The sequence below is a fragment of the Dermacentor andersoni genome, chromosome 5 (genome assembly GCF_023375885.2).
Source record: "Dermacentor andersoni chromosome 5, qqDerAnde1_hic_scaffold, whole genome shotgun sequence".
In the NCBI taxonomy this organism is placed as follows: Eukaryota; Metazoa; Arthropoda; class Arachnida; order Ixodida; family Ixodidae; genus Dermacentor; species Dermacentor andersoni.
This window is the reverse complement of record NC_092818.1, coordinates 46,785,697-46,809,769: the sequence shown is the minus strand read 5'-3', so window position 1 is coordinate 46,809,769 and position 24,073 is coordinate 46,785,697. Positions and strand designations below refer to the sequence as shown.

Sequence of the window (24,073 nt, the reverse complement as noted above, 5' to 3'; positions counted from 1 at the left end):
ACCAATCTGTCCTTTTCTTTGCTTCGACGTTATAAAAATGGTATGGAATTGCGCAGTCGTTTATTGCGTCCATTCTTCGTGGACTGCAGCTCGACTTGATATGATTTGAAATGTGTACCACAGGTGCGTTTCTTATTCGACGGTAATGGAACAGCGGCCTCGCACGAAGCAACAGCAGCGGCTTCAAAAACATGGGGAATCAAGCTAAACAAACCTTTGCAAGCTTTACGTTTCTTGAATAATACAGCGGGACCGTTGACGGCACATGTCAGTGGCCTTGTAGCGACGAGGTGGGGGGGCGGGGGGGGGGGGGGGGGCGTGGATCGTCGACAGTATACGCGGGCGCGCATGTGATATCAAGTTAGAATATATGCTTGGCTTCCCTGTTCGGTTTACAATAAATGTTTTCTTTCTTCTTCACCGCTGCCTCTCGCCGTTACAAGGATGCTGACAAGCCGTGCGGCTGATGCTCGCGCGGTATTATTAAAAAAATTGCAAGGGCGTACACGTTGTCACGCGTCACGCTAAATCTTTTCTTTTTGTTGTTTTTTTCGCTTGTCGCTTCTAGTTGAGTTTTGAAGATCAAAGCTAATGTATGAAGATGTATGCTGCATTCCAAGAGCAATATCACGCGCGTGTCCTGATATGCCCCAGCTTTGCCCTGAGGCGTGTTTATCGACACACATCGACGCGCGCACGCACACACGCAAGAACCCGCGCGAACACACACACAACTCGCTCAGTCACACGCACACAATGCGCTGGCGCACAAGAAGATCGCTGATCACCTCACTTGCGAAACAGCTGCACGCGTTCCTTCTCGTGAAGGGTAGCGTCATTCATTTACAAAAATAAACCCCGAATTCGCGGAACATTTCTCAGTGACTGTAATTTTTTCAAGCGCCCGACTGACAGGCGGGGCTAAGTTCGTTTCGCATGCGAAAACTCGAGACCAAAAGGCACGCCGTACAGAAAAGGCGCAATGCATAGTACGCGGACGCGGTGACGTTTCCATCGGGACGCCGGTTCTCCCGCAAGACAGTTGCTCAACTTGAGAGCAACTTCCGGCGTTCTCGCTTCTTCTCGGCAGTGTCTACAACTTCCGCCATAGTGTATACTAGCAGCGGCGGATGTCAGCGGGGCGTGCCTGTGTGCATGTCATGTAGGAGTCAGGCTGTGCAGGCCGGTGAGCGATGCGAGCCGGGTGATGTCTAAACGTGTGCGACTGGTTACGCAAACACAGAGTATGACATTCAGATTCCCTTTAAATTGAAAATGAAAGCTTGAAAGAGACTGGCAATCCTTCTAAACGCGAGGCTGAACTTATACGTATTGGTTGCGCATCCTTAAAACTCTCTATAGATAACTTTTGCTTTTCTTGCCCAACGTATTCAGCGTGGTATAATATTGTACATGGTAACAGCACTCTAATCAGTGCGAGTAACTAACTTTTTTTGTGTGAAAAGCTTCACGCAGCAAAATAATTTGTTCGCACAGCCGGTGCGAAATGTAGTGCGTTTATAAATTTGTAGGGATATTCAAACCTTTCTTAATTGAGTAAAATAAATTATGGACCTCTTTGCGCGAAGATCGCTGTCTGAATATAAGGCACGCCGAAATAGTTTGACCAACTAGATTTCGGATTTTTGAACGTGCACCTAAATCTACTTCTTTCTTGTTCCCTATTGGTTCAGATTTGGCGTCCTATGTTTTTTTTTTTTTTTTTTAGACTATCGTGTACTATTTCATCTGCTCCATCAGAAAATCATGTTTGCTATTATCCAGACCAGTAGCTAATACTGCAGCTCATAACTCAATGTGTGAAAGTACTGCGACTTTTCACACACGGATGAGCCAGCACACGCATGTGACTGAAGTGTCCTTGCAGACTATACCATCAAGGGGATGTGGCGAAAATTGCAGGCACTTGCTCACCATCTTACCGTTACGCACATGTCATGGTTCGCGCAGAAAAATGCGGAGTCAAAATTACTGTACTTTGCCGGATACTACGTAGCTTCGTGCTTCTCACAGGTGAATGATATTTGGTAGAGTGACTACCCCAGAACCAGAAGAAAATCTATTCCACTGCGAAGTTTTGCGAGACCACTTCGGCAGCTTAGCGTCCGTGGAGTTGTGCTGCCTGTGGTCGCGGATTCGATACCGGCCGCTTGACCGCATTTCACTGGGGGGGTGAAATGCCAAAACGCTCGCGTACCGTGCAATGGGTGCACGTTAAATAACCCACAAGTGGTCGAAATTACTGCAGAGTCCAATCCCCCGCCCCGCCTTACGTCGTGCACCTTATTATCATGTCGTGCCTGTGCACTTAAAATCCCAGAATTTCATTTTTTCTTAGTTTTCTGCGATAAGACTATAAGATATTGCTTCGTAGCTACGTGATACTATCAGATGGACTACAATTTTCCCATTCTGTGAAAGTTCCTCTACCTTTCGGGTGCCTGCATAACTCATTTGCGTGCCACGTTATGCCCAGTTTGTTTGCCATAGGGTTGCAGGACAGAGCTGCAATAACTGGCATAGCGTTCGCCGAGTTTAACTTAACTGTTGTTCGAGACAGTTTCCCTGCGGACATGGTATGGTTAAATGTGGTTGTTAGACTCTAAAGGCTATGACGGCAGTGTTCCATGCAGCGTATTTGATTCGAGACATATCTCTACATGCATTGTTAAACTGTGGCGGCCAAGTGGAGATGAGCCGCCAGGTCTATTTCAGGAGCAGGCCTGGACGTGGACACGGACATGATGGTCAATGGCTGAGGAGCAGCTAAGATGGCGACCGTCCAGTCGGGCGCCCAGTGCATTCTCCTCAGAAGCCAGGCCCACTTCAACCTCGTCGTGACAATAGTTAGGGCGGTGCTACAAAGCCGTCATTCTTGCGCTATTGCTATCACAATCAATCAATCAATCAATCAATCAATCAATCAATCAATTCATTTCGATGGAGATGATGAGGTAAGCACGATTGATTATGGTGACTTCTCCGTATTTATGCGTCACTTGTATCCGTGGGACTCGGTGTGCTGTACCGCGTTGGTTGCTTAGCGCTTAGAATCACGCTTCGCGTTCACTCAACGATGGAAAACAAAGCACCTGTCTAGGCGTGCATGCGTTGCGAGGTCATCATCATCATCAGCCTGGTTACGCCCACTGCAGGGCAAAGGCCTCTCCCATACTTCTCCAACAACCCCGGTCATGCACTAATTGCGGCCATGCCATCCCTGCAAACTTCTTAATCTCATCCGCCCACCTAACTTTCTGCCGCCCCCTGCTACGCTTCCCTTCCCTTGGGATCCAGTCCGTAACCCTTAATGACCATCGGTTATCTTCCCTCCTCATTACATGTCCTGCCCATGCCCATTTCATTTTCTTGATTTCAACTAAGATGTCATTAACTCGCGTTTGTTCCCTCACCCAATCTGCTCTTTTCTTATCCCTTAACGTTACACCTATCATTCTTCTTTCCATAGCTCGTTGCGTCGTCCTCAATTTGAGTAGAACCCTTTTCGTAAGCCTCCAGGTTTCTGCCCCGTAGGTGAGTACTGGTAAGACACAGCTATTATACACTTTTCTCTTGAGGGATAATGGCAACCTGCTGTTCATGATCTGAGAATGCCTGCTAAACGCACCCCAGCCCATTCTTATTCTTCTGATTATTTCCGTCTCATGATCCGGATCCGCCGTCACTACCTGCCCTAAGTAGATGTATTCCCTTACGACTTCCAGTGCCTCGCTGCATATTGTAAATTGCTGTTCTCTTCCGAGACTGTTAAACATTACTTTAGTTTTCTGCAGATTAATTTTTAGACCCACTCTTCTGCTTTGCCTCTCCAGGTCAGTGAGCATGCATTGCAATTGGTCCCCTGAGTTACTAAGCAAGGCAATGTCATCAGCGAATCGCAAGTTACTAAGGTATTCTCCATTAATTTTTATCCCCAATTCTTCCCAATCCAGGTCTCTGAATACCTCCTGTAAACACGCTGTGAATAGCATTCGAGAGATCGTATCTCCCTGGCTGACGCCTTTCTTTATTGGGATTTTGTTGCTTTCTTTATGGAGGACTACGGTGGCTGTAGAGCCGCTATAGATATTTTTCAGTATTTTTACATACGGCTCGTCTACACCCTGATTCCGTAATGCCTCCATGACTGCTGAGGTTTCGACAGAATCAAACGCTTTCTCATAATCAATGAAAGCTATATATAAGGGTTGGTTATATTCCGCACATTTCTCTATCACCTGATTGATAGTGTGAATATGATCTATTGTTGAGTAGCCTTTACGGAATCCTGCCTGGTCCTTTGCTTGACAGAAGTCTAAGGTGTTCCTGATTCTATTTGCGATTACCTTAGTAAATATTTTGTAGGCAACGGACAGTAAGCTGATCGGTCTATAATTTTTCAAGTCTTTGGCGTCCCCTTTCTTATGGATTAGGATTATGTTAGCGTTCTTCCAAGATTCCGGTACGCTCGACGTCATGAGGCATTGCGTATACAGGGTGGCCAGTTTCTCTAGAACAATCTGCCCACCATCCTTCAACAAATCTGCTGTTACCTGATCCTCCCCAGCTGCCTTCCCCCTTTGCATATCTCCCAAGGTTTTCTTTACTTCTTCCGGCGTTACCTTTGGGACTTCGAATTCCTCTAGACTATTTTCTCTTCCATTATCGTCGTGGGTGCCACTGGTACTGTATAAATCTCTATAGAACTCCTCAGCCACTTGAACTATCTCCTCCATATTAGTAACGATATTGCCGGCTTTGTCTCTTAACGCATACATCTGATTCTTGCCAATTCCTAGTTTCTTCTTCACTGTTTTTAGGCTTCCGCCGTTCCTGAGAGCATGTTCAATTCTATCCATATTATACTTCCTTATGTCAGCTGTCTTACGCTTGTTGATTAACTTCGAAAGTTCTGCCAGTTCTATTCTAGCTGTAGGGTTAGAGGCTTTAATACATTGGCGTTTCTTGATCAGATCTTTCGTCTCCTGCGATAGTTTACTGGTATCCTGCCTAACCGAGTTACCACCGACTTCCATTGCACACTTCTTAATGATGCCCACAAGATTGTCGTTCATTGCTTCAACACTAAGGTCCTCTTCCTGAGTTAAAGCCGAATATCTGTTCTGTAGCTTGATCTGGAATTCCTCTATTTTCCCTCTTACCGCTAACTCATTGATCGGCTTCTTATGTACCAGTTTCTTCCGTTCCCTCCTCAGGTCTAGGTTAATTCGAGTTCTTACCATCCTGTGGTCACTGCAGCGCACCTTGCCGAGCACGTCCACATCTTGTATGATGCCAGGGTTAGCGCAGAGTATGAGGTCTATTTCATTTCTAGTCTCGCCGTTCGGGCTCCTCCACGTCCACTTTCGGCTATCCCGCTTGCGGAAGAAAGTATTCATTATCCGCATATTATTCTGTTCCGCAAACTCGACTAATAACTCCCCCCTGCTATGCCTAGAGCCTATGCCATATTCCCCCACTGCCTTGTCTCCAGCCTGCTTCTTGCCTACCTTGGCATTGAAGTCGCCCTTTAGTATAGTGTATTTAGTTTTCACTCTACCCATCGCCGATTCCACGTCTTCATAGAAGCTTTCGACTTCCTGGTCATCATGACTGGATGTAGGGGCGTAGACCTGTACAATCTTCATTTTGTACCTCTTATTAAGTTTAACAACAAGACCTGCCACCCTCTCGTTAATGCTATAGAGTTCCTGTATGTTACCAGCTATATTCTTATTAATCAGGAATCCGACTCCTAGTACTCTTCTTTCCGCTAGGCCCCGGTAGCACAGGACGTGCCCGCTTTTTAGCACTCTATATGCTTCTTTTGGCCTCCTAACTTCACTGAGCCCTATTATATCCCATTTATTGCCCTGTAATTCCTCCAATAGCACTGCTAGACTCGCCTCACTAGATAACGTTCTAGCGTTAAACGTTGCCAGGTTCATATTCAAATGGCGGCCTGTCCGGAGCCAGTGATTCTTAGCACCCTCTGCAGCGTCGCAGGTCTGACCGCCGCCGTGGTCAGTTGCTTCGCAGCTGCTGGGGACTGAGGGCCGGGGTTTGATTGTTGTGTTCATATAGGAGGTTGTGGCCAAGTACTGCACCAGGGGCCGTATTCTGTAGCGGTTCCTTTGGGAACCGGTTCCCTTTGGCTGTTACGTCTGGATTACGTCACTCGGAGAAAGAGTGGAACGGGGCGGCGTGAGGGGAACCAATCAACGAGCGGCGGTCTGCCGGAAGATCACGTCATCATTTTTGTTTGTACTTAGGGGACGGTATAGCAATTGAAGGATGTTGCTGGTTTGATAAAAAAACATTGGTTTGTATAGAACACTTGCAAATATATTTTCAGTAATAAATGTGAGCTTGCGGCGCAGACCGCTACTGGGAGTTGTAATTTTATTTGTGTTGTTTTCTTATTTAGTCGCTAGGTGGTGTGCCATACGTTATGCAAACAAGTTGCCTCGCTTTGTTTACGTTTTGGACTTGCCAGTTTGCGTGCCGAATCCGAAACTGGGTCCTCATGTTTGAGCGAGGCCGCGCGATATACTCGTGTCATTTGTTGAAGAGCACCCCTACCTTGCGAAGGCGTCGTGTGTGCTGGGTCAACAGCTGACGGCGGCGCGCAAGGAGGAGCTCTGGCAGCCAGTGACTGCCTTGCTCAATGCTGAGGGCCCGGCAGTGAAAACTGCAGCCCAATGGCGCGGCGTGTGGAAGAAAGATGTGTATAACGCCCGCCGTGATGCAGCCGCCTTGCACGCCGAAAGCAGGTAAGCACACTCGTTGACGGAGCTTTTGCGCACCATATTCTAACAAACGTGTTAATCACAGAGGAACCGGAGGAGGCAGCCTGCCCGGACCGCGAGGGCGCGTCCTCTCCCTAGTTGGAAGGGCGAGCGCCATCGGAGTCTGCCCGCCGTTCTTCGAGCCCGACGAAGAGGTGAACATCAGCGCATGGGTTTCAATAGGTCAACGCCAAGTCGACGCGCTGTCGCGATTTATGGCAACACACACGCTTTTAATTTTTCAACATTGCCCCGTGCGGTCCGTTTATGGAACGCACTACCAGATACCGTTGCATGCCAATATAAACACACTGCATTTTGCAATCTGCTAAACGATCAATATGCCGTTTCAACCGTCTAAGCATGTCATGTCTTTTGTAATTTTCTTGCATTTTTTCTACAAGTTAAAGAATTTCAGTGGTCCCAATTTCTTTACAATACTTACTACTGTATAACATGCAAAAATGTTTACAATGTTATTATGCTATTATGTTGTTGTTTACCATTTATTGTTATTGCTCTACATATTGTATTTGCTAATGTAATAATTTTCCATGTTCTGTGCGTACTCCTTTCATTATGCTGCAGTTTATTTCTTTCCCGATTCCATACTTATATGTTACCGTATTTCCCCATTTACACTATACCTTCTCGAAGGCCTGTAAGGTACATGTAAATAAATAAATAAATATTTACAATGTTTGCAGATGACTGTATAGTATATAGGGTCATCAACAGCGAATCTGACCAAAAAGCACTACAACACGATTTGGATTTGATTGCCATATGGTGTGAAAAATGGAAAATGTCACTGAATGAGAAAAAGAGTGTCCACGTCACCTTTACCTGGAAGAGCTCATACGACAGCAATCGTAACACTATAAATAATGCTACTCTTGAACAAGTGTCAGAATATAAATACTTAGATGTATTTTTTTCTGCTGATCTAAGGTGGAACAGACACGTTACTCATGTTACGAACAAGGCTGTCGGAGCATTAGATTTTTTGAAACGTAACTTTAGTAGCTTGCCACAGAAACTTAGGGAGCAACTGTATTTCACACATGTGCGCAGTACACTGGAGTATGCGTGTGTTTGCTGGGATCCATATGCTACAGAACTTGTAGATAAACTAGAAAAAATGCAGAACAGGGCAGTTCGGTTTGTCCTTGGCAATTATGACAGGATGCTTAGCATGACAGAAAGCAAAAAAGCATTAAATTGGCATCTTCTTGAACACCGTCGCCGAAATCTCAGATTAAAATTTCTTCATAACATATACCACTCTAATACGGGGATAGCCAGGTAATTGTATTTTCAGCCGCCCACATATGTTTCTAAAAGGCGAGATCACAAATTAAAAATATGTGAGATTCCTTTTGACCCTCTATTGCATGAATTATGAAAGTCATTTTTTCAGCTTTCATTATTGATTGAATGAACAAACATGACTGTAATAATAAAGATAAAGCTTTGTGCCAAATATGGCACACCATGAAGATGGCTGAGCGCTCTTGCTGCCATGGGCGGAAAACAAAGCTTCACGGATGGTGGCCTTTTAATGTGATGTGGGGAATGAAATGAAACAGTTGTTTGCTGCGTTCAGGCACAGATGAATGTTTCACTTCTTCTATCTTACCAACGACTTGTTTGTGCAAGGTGGCCGCTTACATCTTTGTTTCTTCTCGTCAAATTCTGGCCAGTGGCTGACTTGGTCAGATCGGTCGTCTTTGGGTGGCATTGCGGCCGCTGGTCCCTGTGCTTTTTTGACTTGAACATGGAATTCGATGTCCTGACTAGAAGTCCTTCCTGGTCGCTAGTTGGGTAGGCACTTGTTATGCGAGGTAAGGCATTCTGCAATTTCTGCTTTTAATTGAGCCAGCGGTAGTACTTGTCTCCTCCTAAGCTGCTCCTGCACCCTCCTGTACAATACGCATGCTGTTAGTACCGATAAGTCTAGCATAGGCGTAAAAATTCGAAAGTGCCATTTCTTCGACATCTGATATGTATGCAGTAAAGTCCAAACAGAGAGTCCAGCAGGTCGACACCACCCATGTGCCTGTTATGGACCTTTACTACTCTGGGGCAATCAATTTCGCGAAACACCTTGGCGGAGGTAAACCAGCGCTGAGTCTTTTGGACTGGATCTCTCCCATCAAAGCTCGACAGAAATGTCACGGCGCGGTTGTCGTATCAACGCACACACGATAACTCTACGTCATCTATCGCGCTTGTGAGTGCCTCTGAAGCACCACTTCCTTTACATTTCAGTTCCTTTTCACTTTTCAGGCGGCTGTTTGGTAGACAATTCGCCCTCACCGTACCGATCGTCAAAATTACATCTTGTGATAGAGTGACCTGCAGCTTCGGGCTATTGAACAGATGGCAGCACGTTACCATATGTTGTATTTCAAGTTCATACTGTGCCAAATATGGCACACACCGATTTCGGTTTCTCTGCTGTAGTTGCAGGCAAAATTGAGAAAACTAGTAACTGCCTTGAATTGGCGAGGCCAAAAAATATGCCAAAATAATTTTTCTACGTTTCTGCGGTCGAACTTTTCAGAGAAAAAAAAAACCAATTGCTCGTGTTTGCCCCCTCCGAGTTTCACGTCGCATCCCAAAATCTACTTCACCTCTGTTTTGCGTATCACTCAAGAGATGGCAGCACTTGCCCATAATAAGTGCGCATAACTACGAGATTTACTCTGACGGTATCACATTCTCAACTGGGAATCTCACACATGCGAAAAAGAATGGTAACCGGTATGTGCCAAATATGGGACGCCATGCAATAGAGGGTTAAAAGTGACGCTTTCCGCTACTCTTTCTATGTTCGTACTATAAGAGACTGGAATACTCTACCACCTGACACTGTCTGTATTTGTTCAAATGATGATTTCTTCCATGCTTTATGAGTGTAATTCTGAGTGTTCATTTATATGAGTTGTACCCTCCCTGCTGTAATGCCTGAATGGCGAAGCAGGTACCCAATGAATAAAATGAATAAATAAAGAAATGTTTCATTGTCATGATTTTGTTTATATTGTTGCACCTTGTTAAGCAGCAATTACGAGCATTATGTGAAATCATGTGTGCAAGAAATGCAATGTTGAAGCAACTCTTGAGTTTAAACAAAGCAGTAGTAAGCATGAGTGTCTGCTATTTAACGAAATCCTGCTCCAATAAGTGCTTGACATGTCTCGTTTGTTGCTATACGTTTCAATATGTGCTATACAGATTGCTGACGACATTTCAGTTGCTGTGTAACTCGTGCTGCTCTTGCGTGTCACACATGAACAGACATCTTCAGCTTTGGAACAATGCATACTGCACAGTAAAATAGGCATTGCAAAGCAATATTCAACAATGCAAGATTGGTTGCCATTCACCTTGGAAATAACCTTTATTTAAAGAAAATTCCCTGGCGAGACAATATTCAAAAGCACAGTGAACAAAGCAAAGGAGTAACATAATGGCACATGGTTATTTGTCACTGCATGTGTATCTGTCATGCTCAACATAGACAAATCATGTGCTTTCCACTACTGCAGTATGCAGCATACTATGATTAGCCACATGTGAGCACACGCAATGTGTTATGTTGAAGTGCACGGCCTATTTACTTTTATGATAATAAAAATAAAACATGTTACACCAGCACATGTCTCCACCTCATTTGCCAGCGAATGCGCCGGCACACACTTTGCAGGTAGGCAATGCGCAAATTTCTGGGCAGCCGAAACACACCAACTATGGATTCACGCACCGCACGGCCTCTTTGAAACAAAGCTCGAGAAGGCTGTACAGGGTGCGCCTGTGGTGGCACCTGTACTTGAAGCGTCACTTGTGCCTGGGCTGGCTCCTGTGCGCTGTCGTCATGTGCACCGTCGTCACCTGGGTCGTCTGGCAGAGGCACGCCTGCTGCAAGGCAGAGGTTATGCAGCGCTGCACAAGCTGCAACAATAGTGGCTGCTTTCTGAGGCGAGTAGTGGAGCACCCGATACCTCTGCAGGCATCGGAAGCGGCTCTTGACGACTCCTATGCACCGCTCAACGGCATTTCGCATTGATGCGTGTGCCTCATTATAGCGCCCCTCTGCCGTGAGGCGATTTGGGTGACCATCAGGCACAGGAGTCATGATCCATGGCTCTAGCGGGTACCCAGAGTCCCCTGTAAAGTGTTGCACGTCAGTGAACGAACGTGGATACATTAAGGCACAATGCAAGAACACAGTCTACGCCAGGGCCCTTTTACAACAGCAGCGGGTCTTGGATTTATTGTTGCAATATCTATCGAACATTGACCTTCCCAGAAAGTTGTAAAGAAAGTTCGACTCATTTTAAAGAAAAGCCCAATTTCACCTGTTGTCTCGGCTGCAAATCTCATTCTCGGGTTAAGTTGGACATGTAATATTTATTTCATACTCATGGTTTTCTGCTCCGCTCATCCCATTTGCTTCTCCCTAAATGTACATCCTCCACTAAAACTAATTAGCTCTTCTCTCTTCAGAAGTGTTATTTTATAAAACACTTCTAAGGTCTACTCTCGAATATGCTGCCAGTATCTGGGATCCTTACTCTACTTTTCGTACCTCTTCTCGTGAAGGTACCCGAACTCGAGCTACCCGTTTGATCCTTTATAATCACTCCAGCACCACATGTCGCTGCAACAAAAAAAATTGCAGACATTGTGACACAAAGAAAAATAGCGCAACTTGCACTATTCTACAATATATACTACACCGATCACTAACGTCGATGCCGAAAGTTTCACGCACACGCTTATTCCTTCGTTCCAAGGACAGGAACCAGCTACCCGAGTCCATTGTCACCAACCCTTTTCCATCATACTTGAAAACTGCCATTTCGACGTGTTCTGTAGAATTACACCCCTCCCTGTAACGCTCCACGTGGCATTCAGTGTATTGAAATTAATAAGTAAATAAACAGAATAACATGTCAGCTGTTGTATACATGCTGGTAAAAATATCTGCCTTCTAAGAGAGACATGTTTCTCTCGATAGTCGCTGCAGGTTCATTAGGTACTGCTACATTCACAACACATTTCTAGCAAATCACGCTTTCTTAAAGCTTGCTAGGATGCAAAACTATTTGACTGTGTATGTTTTACATGTGGAAGAAGCACTGCTACTTTAGGTGCACTTACCAAGCAAGACTTCTCCATGAAGTAACAGGCCACGAGTGAGGCGGCGGCGAAATGCAGAATGCCTCCAAACGAAATAATCGTGGCACTATCCCGGAAACCGTGGGTCAATTGCCAGGATATTCAGCTTTGCATCACACACCTCGTAAGAGAAAGCAAAGAGAAGGTGTCAATGCCACTGCAACAAATATCTGGCACAAACTTTTGCTTACAACACTACTTGCCAATCAGTTACTGTTCAGTCAGCCAACACAATTACAGAAAAGGAGATATCAACATACGCAGTAAGCAGTTGAACTAATCATCAGCATGATAACAATGTTATCTACAAATGCAATGTTGGCATGTGTACATGTGCTCATGTATGGCGTGCGGTCACAACACAATGTGCAAAATAATTCCTTTGGTTTCTTCCGTCCATATTGTACAAGATTCTGCTAGAGAGTGCCACCTGTGTTTTTTTCTTGTTTTTCCAGACAAGGTGCCTATTACAAGCGAAAGAACGCGGAAGTGGCAGCATGTGCCGTATTAACAGCTAGAGCAAATGGGTGTCCACACATTCTCATTCTCCCTCACACCATTTTCATTGATGGGATGCTCCTTTTCACGTTTACAGTCTGTTGGCCACAATGCTTTAGTTTTATGTCGAATAAGAATCACAAGGGCTCGTCTTCTGTTAGGATCGCTCGCAGACGAAGACTCCCTTCACTGCTACGGCGTCTATTCCGGTTTAAGTCGCGCGTAATGTGTTTACATTGTAGCATCGAAAAGGCTATTCAACTGTGATTAGAGAGCACTGAAAAAGTGCGGCCGGGTTCTATTGCCAAGATCAAAGTCGTCATTACACATACAACACAAACGCTACTTTCTCGAATAGGAACGCAAGTATTACCGGCAATTGATGAAAAATAACGAAACGAAGTTTTTTACAACGTGCACTCGCGCAATCACATATCGAAAATATTTGTCAATGAACAATACTCACGACCATGCAGTTGAGGGCTTTACGGCTCCAGTACGATTCCGTTTCGCCGGGGCCGAGCTTCTTAGGGCGAACGATGGCTATCAGACTCCCGTCCACACATCCTAGAACTCCTGGAATTTTTCCACGGCTAAGAAAGCCTTCCTTGACGGCGGCTTTCTGTTGCGCCGTGGATGGGAATCTAACCCATCCTTTTTCTTTGCCCACAACCGTAATGGCCTTGGCGACGGCTGTAATGATCCGGCTGATCGAAGGCTGCGACAGTGCAATCGCTTCTTCATTCCCGACGCACTGTTGAAAGCTCCCGGTGGCAAAAAACCGCAGCGCGCACAGCACTTTCATCGTAATGTCGACACCACGAAATCTTTGAGGTCCGAGATGTCCTTCCAGCTCATCGCAAAGACGTCACACTATGTCTTTGGAGAGCCTAAAATGCCTTCGAAACTCTTCTTCGGCCATGCCGAACGCGTCGCGTCGTTGCCTCTCGTCGCGTCGTTGTCTTTCGGCACTCCCCAGCAACACAACCAAAGGAGCCGCCATTGCCGTCTCTGTCTCGTCTCGTCTAGGTGCCGGCTCGTCAGCTGGCGCGAGGTTAGCCGGCAGCCACGGTTGCCCTAGCAACCCTCGACATCATGCTCGCCCCCGCGCGCGACCCTCGAGAGAACCACTTCTCCGCGGTTCCTCTCCTAGCAGGGAACCGGTTCCTTTCCAGAAGATTGGCAACCTGTGTGACGTCATCAAAATTTGTCGTCCCGCCCACCAGGGATGACGACAACGAAACGCCGACCAATGGCAACAGCCCAAAGGAACCGGTTCCCAAAGGAACCGCTACAGAATACGGCCCCAGGGTGGCCAATCCTGCTCTGGTGAGGAGTGCGTTACCGGTTCTGGTCACCGGGATCAGGCCGCACTCCAGGCCTGTTTGTGCAATTTTATCAACACGCGGATTTCTTTTTTTTTTTCTCTTTCTTTTTTTTAATCCGGTGGAAAATTGCCGGCACCGGGATTCGAACCACGGACCTCTTGCACGCGAGGCGGGTGTTCTACCTCTACGCCACCGCTGCACATGCGTTGCGAGGTGCCGACTTGAAATTCTGCTTGACGCCAGCAGCAGCACCGGCGCGATGCACAAAAAAAAAACAAAAAAAAAAACACTGGAGACAGAACACCGGGAGACCTGCGAAACTGCCACATGTGCACTGAAAGCGGAAAGCCAGTCATACCTGTATAAGGAAAAAAAAAGGGAAAAGAAACTCGCATGTAACTGGAAAGCCTACAATATGGGTCACAGAAGGAGGCACCGGTGGGATGAGATCGCGGGCTTCAAGCAGTCTATTCGATCAGTGGGTGATCTAAAGGACAATCGAATGGCGTGGGATTCCCTCTAGGACTCGTCGTGCAGGGGCCGGCTATGCGCTAGTTGTATTGATACTAGAAGCGTGCTCTGTTTCGCACTGCACGAAGTTAATCGCACCAACTGCGGGACAAAGCGCCTTCCTCCGCGCATTTGTGTCACCATATTACTGGAATACATTCAGCTTGAGTGTATTTTCACGAGCCCCCCTTTGCAATCGCGGCCCAATCGCGGCCCCTCAGTGGCCCAATATAGTGGCGCGCGTCAGAATGAGCGCGCTGTTTTCGGGGTTATTAAGAAAGCAGCCGAGAGCCAAGCAGCGCGCGCGCTTCCCGGAAGGTAATCACCGCACACACGGCGCCCAGCGGGCGTCGTCGGCAGCCGCCGTAATGAGATCTGACAGAGGTCGGAAAAACGCTTGCGCGGGTCGAGGACTCGCGACGCCGTCGTATAGTTTCGTGTTCGTCTGGCGCCAGACAACCACGTTCCAGCGCGCGTGGTGTGCAATAAAGCTGGTGCATAATGAGGTTCGAGTGAAAGCGGAATATACATTGACCTCCCACAACAACACGACGCCCTGGCCGTAAAGGTAACCGACGTATAGGCACAGCTAGCGAAAAAGTGTCAACAGCACCCTTCGCTTGCTCTGGCACCGGCTAACCCTTTGACGCGATTCGCGCCGGCATTACATCGTATAGCAAGAATTCGTTGAGGGTCCGTAGCCTAAGCAAATAATTGTTGCCACGCGACGCAGTTGCTACAGCGAGCTGCTTTCGCCACAGGCAAAGAAGCTGCGGCCCCACCAGTGTAGTAGGCCCGTGGCTCCGATGCGAGGCGGAGAAGGCGCTGCCAGGATAATATAGCCTTGAGCTTTTCCTTCGGCTTCGTGCGTTCAGTTTTTGTCTGTTGACAGAAAGATCGATAAAATAAAGTGATGTGGAAAGAAAAAGCAAGCGTCATGCAGGTATTCCGCGAGGCAATGCGCAAAGTGAGAGAGCGTTCCAGCCATGGGTACTAAAGCAACTTGACGCGAGGCCCAACGCTTCGCATAATGCGGGGCCAACGCGAGTTGCACTTGAGCGATGTCTATTTGTTCCGGTGTATCAGAGAACCTATAAATTTCAATTGCCACGTGATAGAGAAAGGTACGCGGTTAATTTTTAAGGCTTGCTTTACGGCTAAATTAAGCCGAGGTGGCTGAACTTTCATGTCATAGGCTTAATTTGGCTTCTTGTTTTCGCCTTGTGGCTTGCAAAATGTTTGGGTAGTTCGTTGATGTTTGTCATTCCTGCGCTGCTTCTTAAAAGCAAACGCGTGTAACTTTTGCAGGAGGAAAGGCGGGTAGAAGACGGGACGGGCAGATGGCATATTCGACTTCATGATCACTTCATGAACTCTACACAATCAGTTTAGCGGGTTGTCTGAAGTTGTACAATACGTTGTACGCGCTGACGCAACCGAAATCGCCGAGATCAAGCTAGATTTGTTTCTCTCTCGCTCTCTCTCACACACACACGCATACTCGAACACGTGATCGCAATCTAACTTTCACGTTGCGAAGTTGCTAACGGAGCTAAAACGAGAAAGAACAGAAATTAAAAGCAAGCCCAACCGCTCATTGTTCTTTGCGAGAAAGCGAGGCCGATTAGGAGCGACAACAATTGCTGTTTTAGAATAGATTACCATTTAGCCCGGTCCCACACATTGCTTCGAGAAAATGTCGTGTGCAAAGTGTAATTCCTAATATTATGGGGTGCACTTTAATGCAGAAAAGTGGTTTTTAGACAAGCTAGGCCTACTCTTAAGGCGTGCTTTGAAAGAGTTTTTCGCAGGTTGAGCAGTATTTATCTGGCCATACAGATTCGCAGGTACATTTGTGCCCGATACCTTTCGTCAGCGCGCTCGACGTGTCGGTGATAACACATGCATGATAACAGAACGGTTAGCGTATCAATTATTCAGTTGCGCCTAGGACCTGTTTGATCGTCATAGCTAACTGCGAGATAAATTTTATCTCTACGTGAGGCTTCTCATAGAGTTCACGACAAAGGTATGGCCAGCGTGATAACTCGTCGAAGATAGGAATAGTGAATAGCGGCTGGCCTTGCCTTTCGAGTGCCTTTCGCTTTTGGAACTTGAAGAGCTCATTGCTCACCAGAAAATTTCTGTGCTACTGTGAATTGCTTCGTCAAATTAATGAATTGTTTTTCCCATAACAAATACTGACAGGTTGTTTAATTTAATTTCTACTGATTTTGGGAAGCATAACCCCGATTTTAGGCGTAATATATATATATATATATATATATATATATATATATATATATATATATATATATATATATATATATATATATATATATATATATATATATATATATATATATATATATTGCAGTCGCCGAGAAGCGCCAAGTCAAAATAAAACAAAAAATTGCGGAGTTTGACAAATTTCAGAATTCCGTAATCTTTAGCTGTTTTATCATATAAACTGCACAATTACTGGTGTACATGGCCTAATGCTTAGGTGAAATCCTTGTCGCGTCACTGCACAAGTTCTATCGACAAATTTTCAGAATAACTTACTGTAATTTATATTATATCAATTTTGGGCGCTGTAGATGCCCTATACTAAGAGCAACTCACACACCGTGATAGCATTAATATTGCTGAGATAAGTTGAAACGCGATGCCTCACCATTTTGCTCAATTTTCCCTTTTTTTTTTAGCAAGCTTTTGTAAGCAATGGATGACACAAAGACAATATAGTATCTCTGGAATTGGTTCCGATGCGAATTCTTTTCTTTGAAATGCCACAACCCTAATCAAAATCGACGCAGTGAGAGCTTAGCAAAGCCATACCTCAGTTTCCGTGTATGTAGATCGGAGTTCCAGGGGTTTTCCTTTTATGGATTGTGTGTCACATAGAAAGTTACTCTGAAGCCTGCTATATTTAGACACCGCTGAAGCCACGCAATGAAAGCACACGCACACACCAAGGGGGGGGGGGGGGGGTGATAGCGCGAAAAGCAACAATGGTGGGTTTTCTAGCACCGTTCATTAAGCCCAAGTTGGTGAAAGAGTATGTATGAACATGTTTCGAGCTGCACCGCGAACTACGCACAACAACCACACACACAAAAAAATAATAAAATTGGAGGACGCTTAAGCCTGACCTTTAAGAGTGCCACGCGATAGCATTCAGAGAACCCTGAGTGCCTTTCATGCTGCCCGGCAATTGCAGCCTAGGTAACCGTAACGTTTAACGGGAAACGCTGGCGGCGAGCGCTATTCACGAAGGCAAGCTTTCTGGTAGAAACGCGGCCTCTTGCGTGGGTCGATCTCCTGTTATCGTTTCGCACTTTTAATATTTCAGTCTGAGAAGAGCTGGCGTAAAAGATATGCGCTGTCGTTTTTTTTTCTATTACATTTATTTGTGGGCTGCCGTTCTTAAAATTCCGAGGAATAACATTGTAAAGAATGAAAGACAAGGTATGAGCAACATTCGGGATAGAAGAGTAGTTGGGTTGCGTGGTTCGGAGCTAGGCGCGAAATTCATTTTGACGAAGTGACGTCCGACGCCGGGCGCGGGACGCCTATTTAGGCGCGTATTCTCTGCGACACGGAGGCCTTAACGCGGTCGCGTTAATACGGGTACAGGCCACTGAGAAAGGAGCACAGTGCCCGTGGCTTGTGTTTCTTTTTTGTCCCTTTCTTGCTTTTCCCGCTGTAGCATAAAGAATCACTGCATTTGCCCGTTGTACCTCACAGAATCTAGCTGTGGAGTATTTGTTTCCTTTTCTTTCGTTTCCTTTTTTTTTATTACAGAGCACCTTCCTCTACTATGAACTGTGCTTCTCAATTATTTCGTGATGAGGCCAGCAAACGTTTCTTGTTTATTATAAAGTGGTGAGCGAAGGACACGCCATTGATGTCGTCGTTGTGGTGATCATCATTATAGGTGCGCCTATTTTATGAATGCTTCTCAAAGCGATCGCCAACTACCCCAGTTTTTCACCGGCTTACTCGTCATATGCCAGCAAATTTCCCAATTTCCCCACAGAAGCTAGTATTTTGCTCGAATGCCCTTCGAGCCCATTCTTTTACTCCGATAGACAACGTGCTTTTTTCGTGTGGGTGCCTGTGTGTGTTCGTGTGCAGAGAGAGAAAAAGTTCTTCGTTTTAACGTCAACTCCCATTTGCTCTCTAATCTATCATTTGGTTAAACAACGCACCTAAAAAAAATAAAACGCACGTTCGCTCAAACGTTAATGATAGGGACATGCATCGGCTTCTGTTTACGTCCACATCATTCAGGTTTCTGTGAACGTCTGTTTTTCAAGCAGGCCGCTTAACCGACTCATCGATTACCAACGAGCCCATCAGTGCCTGCTTGCTAATCCCCACCGCTGTTTTCCTGTCTAAGGCCACGTGTACTGCGTCGTCTTTGCGTTCCGTCACGTTCCTCAAAGCTTTCGCTTGCCCCTCACCCCTCGCCCACCTCGTCCTTATCATAAGCTCTGTTCGCGGTTCCGCTACTGTCAACGAGAACAGACACAACGAATGAAGAATAGCGGTTAGCAAACGGAATGTCGTGGCGACGCTGAGTGTGAGCGCGTCCATTCGACAAATTGCTTTTATACTTCATCATGGCCACCTCGAAGTCAAGGCTTATCATAAGTGCAAAGGGATCGCTGAGGTCAAGTCAGCTAAGCTCAGCATAACGTGCGCTTTTTTTAATCGTTTTAATTAGCATGCCAAACCGGCCTACAACGAAAAAACAATTTTTTTTAATGACGAGGTGCGTTGGCGTTCAGCTAACCGAGCTGCGAAAGCTCGCGCTTTTCCTGAAATTTATGAGCTTGGAAAATAAATCTATATATTTTAAATTCTGCGTAGCATGAGCACAAACCAGCTGGTTGTTTTTATACGGCGGTGAAATCTAATAGACCCGACGTCGTCCCTTAATAGCTTTAGATTGAAAAAGAAAATCCGGCATAGTTAATAGCGACCTTATAATGCAAGGAAACCTGTTACTTTTATCGTCATTATCAGCATCACTCTTTCTAGTGACGTCATCACTTAAGCCGGCCAAGACCCGCTGGCACAAAGAAACTTATAGGGTGCCTGCCATGTTCCGAGCATAACGTGCAGTCACCGTTATCACGGTTGTGACGTCATGCAATCGCACACACACACAAAAAAGAAATGTATTGCTCTGTATTTAGCGGCTTTCGCAATCGAGAGTACGTATGTTGGCTGGAAGTATAGGATGAACAAACCGTTAGGTTACTAGATGAATCTCTGAAGGAGGCACGACTGTCTTGCAAAGGTAAGGGCCGACAACGACATTCTGGTTTATTAATTATGTACGAGACTGAGTCACACAGTTAGCCTCCTTTTTGATATTGAAATGCTAACTAGACGTGACTATATCGTGGTTCACTACGCCAAACCAAGCTCCACGCCCTCGACGAAGGTAACGTAGGGAAACGTCCATTCCTCTCCATCCCAACCCCACTTCTAACGTGGCCATCTTTACGCCTAATACACGACACCTTCGTCGTCGCAGTACATGTAGAAAGTGCGTTGCGTTCCAAGATCTCCAGTTGAATTGACAGTTTAACCACAGCACATATAAGTGCCCGCAAAGAAAATGCTTAATTTATATACAAATCCGCAATATGTCTTAAGAACATGCGTAATCAAGGGAAAGAAAAAATAATTTGCGGAAACTTTTTCAGCAATATGAGGGAGACACCAGGAAGAAAACTGCAAGTAGGCGTCACCTAAAGCCACTTATGGTTTCGTATGGAAATTGTGCCAACAGCTCTCGTCATATGTGAACCATAGGTGTACATTTCATTTGCTTTACATCACATGTGTGACACGACTGCAGAGGCAAACCTAGCATCGGTCTGTCCCCACTGACCGTGCTTTCAATAGAAAGTGAGTCGTGTGCCAAACCTATCCTCCGTCGGCCAGTGTTCCTGCTCTAAACCAACAAATGACTCTGGCTGCCCATCATTCAGTGTTAGCCGAAGACATTCAGGCAGGAACTTCGTGCCCAATACCGAAACTGAGCAAAAAAAAATATATTTTTTTTCTGGTATCTTGCCTGAAGGCAACATTCGCCAATAAACTTGCCGGCAACTCCATCCGTGCCTCCATGGGCAGATTTACTGTGTGCTAGTGTGATAAGCGCTCACAGCGACGAGTAACCTTATTCTGCGACTACTATTCTAAGTTACTACTTCAAATTATTCTCACAGTTTACATAATAGTTTCTCGCGACTCATTGAAGGTGCAGTCACAAAATGTAAATCCATTATTTCGTTATGGTAAATGAAGCTTAGCCCAAATGCCCATCGCAATAACTTGTGGTGTAGTGAATCATCGATATAGAACACTAAAATCACCCTAAGCGCAGTTTATGTAGTAGCAAAAATATAAAAATAAGATTTACTAATCGCGTCAGAAAGTGCAGTAACGCAAGAATGCATTAATGCATTGCCATAGATAGTCATCAGCCGTGAATTGTGAAACGAATTTTTTTGTTTCGGGAGCACATGTTTCCTTTTCCTTATGTTAATTCCACGCCAGGCAGCTTTCTAGCTAACACTGGAACTATAGTTTGAGAAGAGCTCATTCTATGAACGGCTCGGAGGCTTCACGCAAAAGTAACAAGACTTGCTTTGTATGAAAGGAAACCTCGTTGAATGATAAGCCCGTCTCTTCTTTCAAGGAACATTATCGCACTTGCTGAGAGCAGCATTCCGGGCAAGTTGGTAATCCATTACTGAAGTAATATTGCGCAACAAAAAAAACGACATGGACGTAAAAGAAGAAGACACACCAAGCGCAGACTTTCAACTAAGTACCATTGAATCGGTTTTATACATGTGACGCAGTGTAGACTGCGCATGCGCTTACATGAAAATAAACTGCGCATTCGTGTAACATAGTTACTAGTCATGTGATGCCGCCTCCAAGAAACTTAGTTCTTTTTCTGTGAGAGCCAGTGAAGGGACACTCACACACTTATTACCCAATTTTGCAATCATCTGCGCTTCAGTTATTTCACGGATGAGCTGTGTACTGCCACGAGACACAATCGTGCATTCGTCCTCGATAGGTATGCAGCCATGATCGCGATAATGAATTGCCAAGAACCCACCGGTGCCATTTTTTACATTGTTGCTATGTTCGCGGAGCCGATCATTGAGGCAACGCCCAGTTTGTCCGATATATTGCTTTCCAGATGAAAGCGGGAGGTTGTAAGCCAACCGGTGGACACACTCAACAAACTTTGTGCGGTGATGCTTTCTGCACTTATGGGACGGAATGGGATTTGGATCCGTCGACCTGCAAAGCTTGCCGAGCTTGTTGGGAGCAGAAAAAACAACTCTTACATTCGCCCTTTGGGCCGTCTTTTTCAAGTTATGGGATATCCCTCCCACCTACCCTGCATGTAAGCTACAACACTTACTTTAGGGCGTTTGCCTGGAGGGCCATCGGCAACTGACTTCTGCGAGCTGGATCGCGCTTCTCGTAAAATGCGTACCGCGACAGACACTTGCAACTCCTAAGGATAACCAGCCAAGGACAAACGTCGAGTTTGCTTGTCAAAACTTACGTCCACTACATGGCAGCAAGACTTGCTAAGGGCATTCTTGAAGCAGAAACTGATAATGACCCGCTCAACAAGCTTATAATGTACGAACGTATATGGCAGAAGTGACTTGTTGGCTCGCGACTCATACGACCAACACGTGTGGCTGTCCTGCAAGCTCAGGCGAAGATCAAGAAAGTGAAGAAACCTCTCTACCGGCAACTCATGAGTAGTTTGAAGGGGAAATGAGCACTTCTGAATCATTTCTAACGCTTTCTTTGTTGCCAGAATGAAGGCATCAGAGTAGCAGTCAATGAAGATTAAAAAGTCATCAAGGTATCTAAATATCTTAAAAACTGCAGTGCCTTGCACTTGTAGGGAAATGTCACGGTCTAAACAGGATAAAAACAAGTCGCTAGGAATGGGAGCAATGCAAGAGCCAAGAGCCTTCTCGAAGAGCCTCCTCGAAAAGTATGGTTGCGAAAGTGCACCTACAGTAATAAAAACGAGCCGTAGAGGAGTTCGCTGCAATGGGACAATTCACGGTCGAAAGCGAACGCCTGATAACGCCTGATATGGCGTTATCAGAGCAATATTGCATATGCAGCACTTTCTCTTTTATCCCCCGAGTCGCAGGCCTCGCTCTCCTTATATCACTTTCTCGTTCGATTTAAGAGCAAAAAGGCGCGTAAGATAAGCTGCTTCGGATGATAGTACGAGTAGAGGTTCAAGCCAGACCACAGGCTTCATGGTTAATGTTCAAAACTATTTCAAAGCTAAGGAGCAAGGAATTTGTTTTGAGAGATAAGTACGGGGAATAAAAAGAATTATTGAAGATTGAAGGAGATCAATAACGTATTTAAAGAGCATCTTCAAACGTGGGGAGCGATGGTCCAACTTCAAAATTCTGACTTCTTGCGATTATATAAATAGGTGTCGGGCCGTATCCAGCCTCTCGGGCTGCCAGAGATGCGGCAAGTACGAGGTCTACGATGGCAGAGTATAGACCTGTCAATCCTTACCTTGACCCCCTTTCCTTTCTCAATTTTTTTGAGAAAAAAAAAACGGATGTTCCCTAAGCCTCACTATACAAACTGCAAAAGATGCGTCTGCTTTTCTAGCTCAGACGAATGGCAGCTACAGTGCAACTTTTGACATGGGAGCTTTCATTGTCTCGTGTGAAGTGCCGATTATGTTTAACGAAGATACAGAAACAAGACTTCGGAACACGAAGTTAGCCTGGTTGGTTACGAGTACTAGGAAACATGGTTCTTACGGTACTATTTTAGACCGGACACGGGGACATACAAAAGGACAAACGCCGACTTCAACTAATCTTCAAAGCACGAACGATTGCTGCGCGAGACACAGCAGTCGTAGTGCGTCTTGTCTATCTCGCTGTGCCCCGCGTAAAATGGCACCGGAAGAACCATGTTTCACAATACCCAGAAAGAAGAAGACACGAGGAGAAGTGCGACACGCGTTAAGCGTTCGCACTTCACAACACAAGAAAATTATGCAAGACCAATTAGCCCAATCAATTACGCCACTCAGGAGCTTCCTATTCCTTTACGTAGAGAAACCCAGCGATGCGGAGAATGTATTGCGTGGCACAAGGGTTGGTATGTCTGGTGAGCTTCAGCAAGGTATGTTCACAGTCGTGCCGCAGATCGACGTCTTCCTAACACTTCGCCGACGCCGTACTTTTGATTGGCCTCTGAAATCGAAGCATACCTATGTAGCCACAACCGTTGCAAAACTACAAGAGGCTACGACACAACACGTGACGTGGAATCGTCTTGAAGGCCGCAGTTTCAGCACGCTGATGTCGTAGTGACCCTTACACAGAGAAGTGGAGCATGTAGTACTTGGCCATTATTGATAGTCAAGCACATATCGCAAAACTGGCTTCCCTTTCTATAGAAAATTCTGTAATGCTGACAGACGACCGGTTATCTGCCGCACGCAATATATGCCTTGATCTTAATGTCACCTATAATATCGCGCTACCCCAGCTTTATCTCCAATCTACTCCGATGTTTTCCTGTCTCTTAAAGTTAAGCCTGATATTTTTTTGTTAAATCGGTCTTTGCGCGGTCCTTTACTTCCTTTCGAACTTCCTTGTTAAACTCCAAGTTTCAACTCCACAC

At 45.6% G+C, this 24,073-nt stretch overlaps 1 protein-coding gene and 2 long non-coding RNA genes across 5 annotated transcripts in view; 1 reads left to right on the top strand and 2 right to left on the bottom strand.

The window, feature by feature from the left end:
• Window positions 1–24,073, bottom strand: part of LOC126530314 (sodium-dependent phosphate transport protein 2B-like) — a 113,096-nt gene that overhangs the window by 70,188 nt on the left and 18,835 nt on the right. The gene's annotated exons all lie outside the window — the stretch shown is intronic.
• Window positions 5,966–9,828, top strand: LOC129384677 (uncharacterized). The gene is made up of 2 exons (XR_008612354.1): window positions 5,966–6,794; window positions 6,856–9,828. It is a non-coding gene; the product is annotated as an uncharacterized lncRNA (long non-coding RNA).
• Window positions 10,197–13,795, bottom strand: LOC129384676 (uncharacterized). Of its 3 annotated transcripts, XR_008612352.2 has the most exons (3): window positions 12,961–13,795; window positions 11,979–12,117; window positions 10,197–10,982 (listed from the first exon to the last, which is right to left on the bottom strand). It is a non-coding gene; the product is annotated as an uncharacterized lncRNA (long non-coding RNA). The 3 variants fall into 3 exon arrangements; XR_008612353.1 differs by lacking the exon at window positions 12,961–13,795 and having other exon boundaries at window positions 10,197–11,475; window positions 11,979–12,954; XR_008612351.1 differs by lacking the exon at window positions 12,961–13,795 and having other exon boundaries at window positions 11,979–12,954.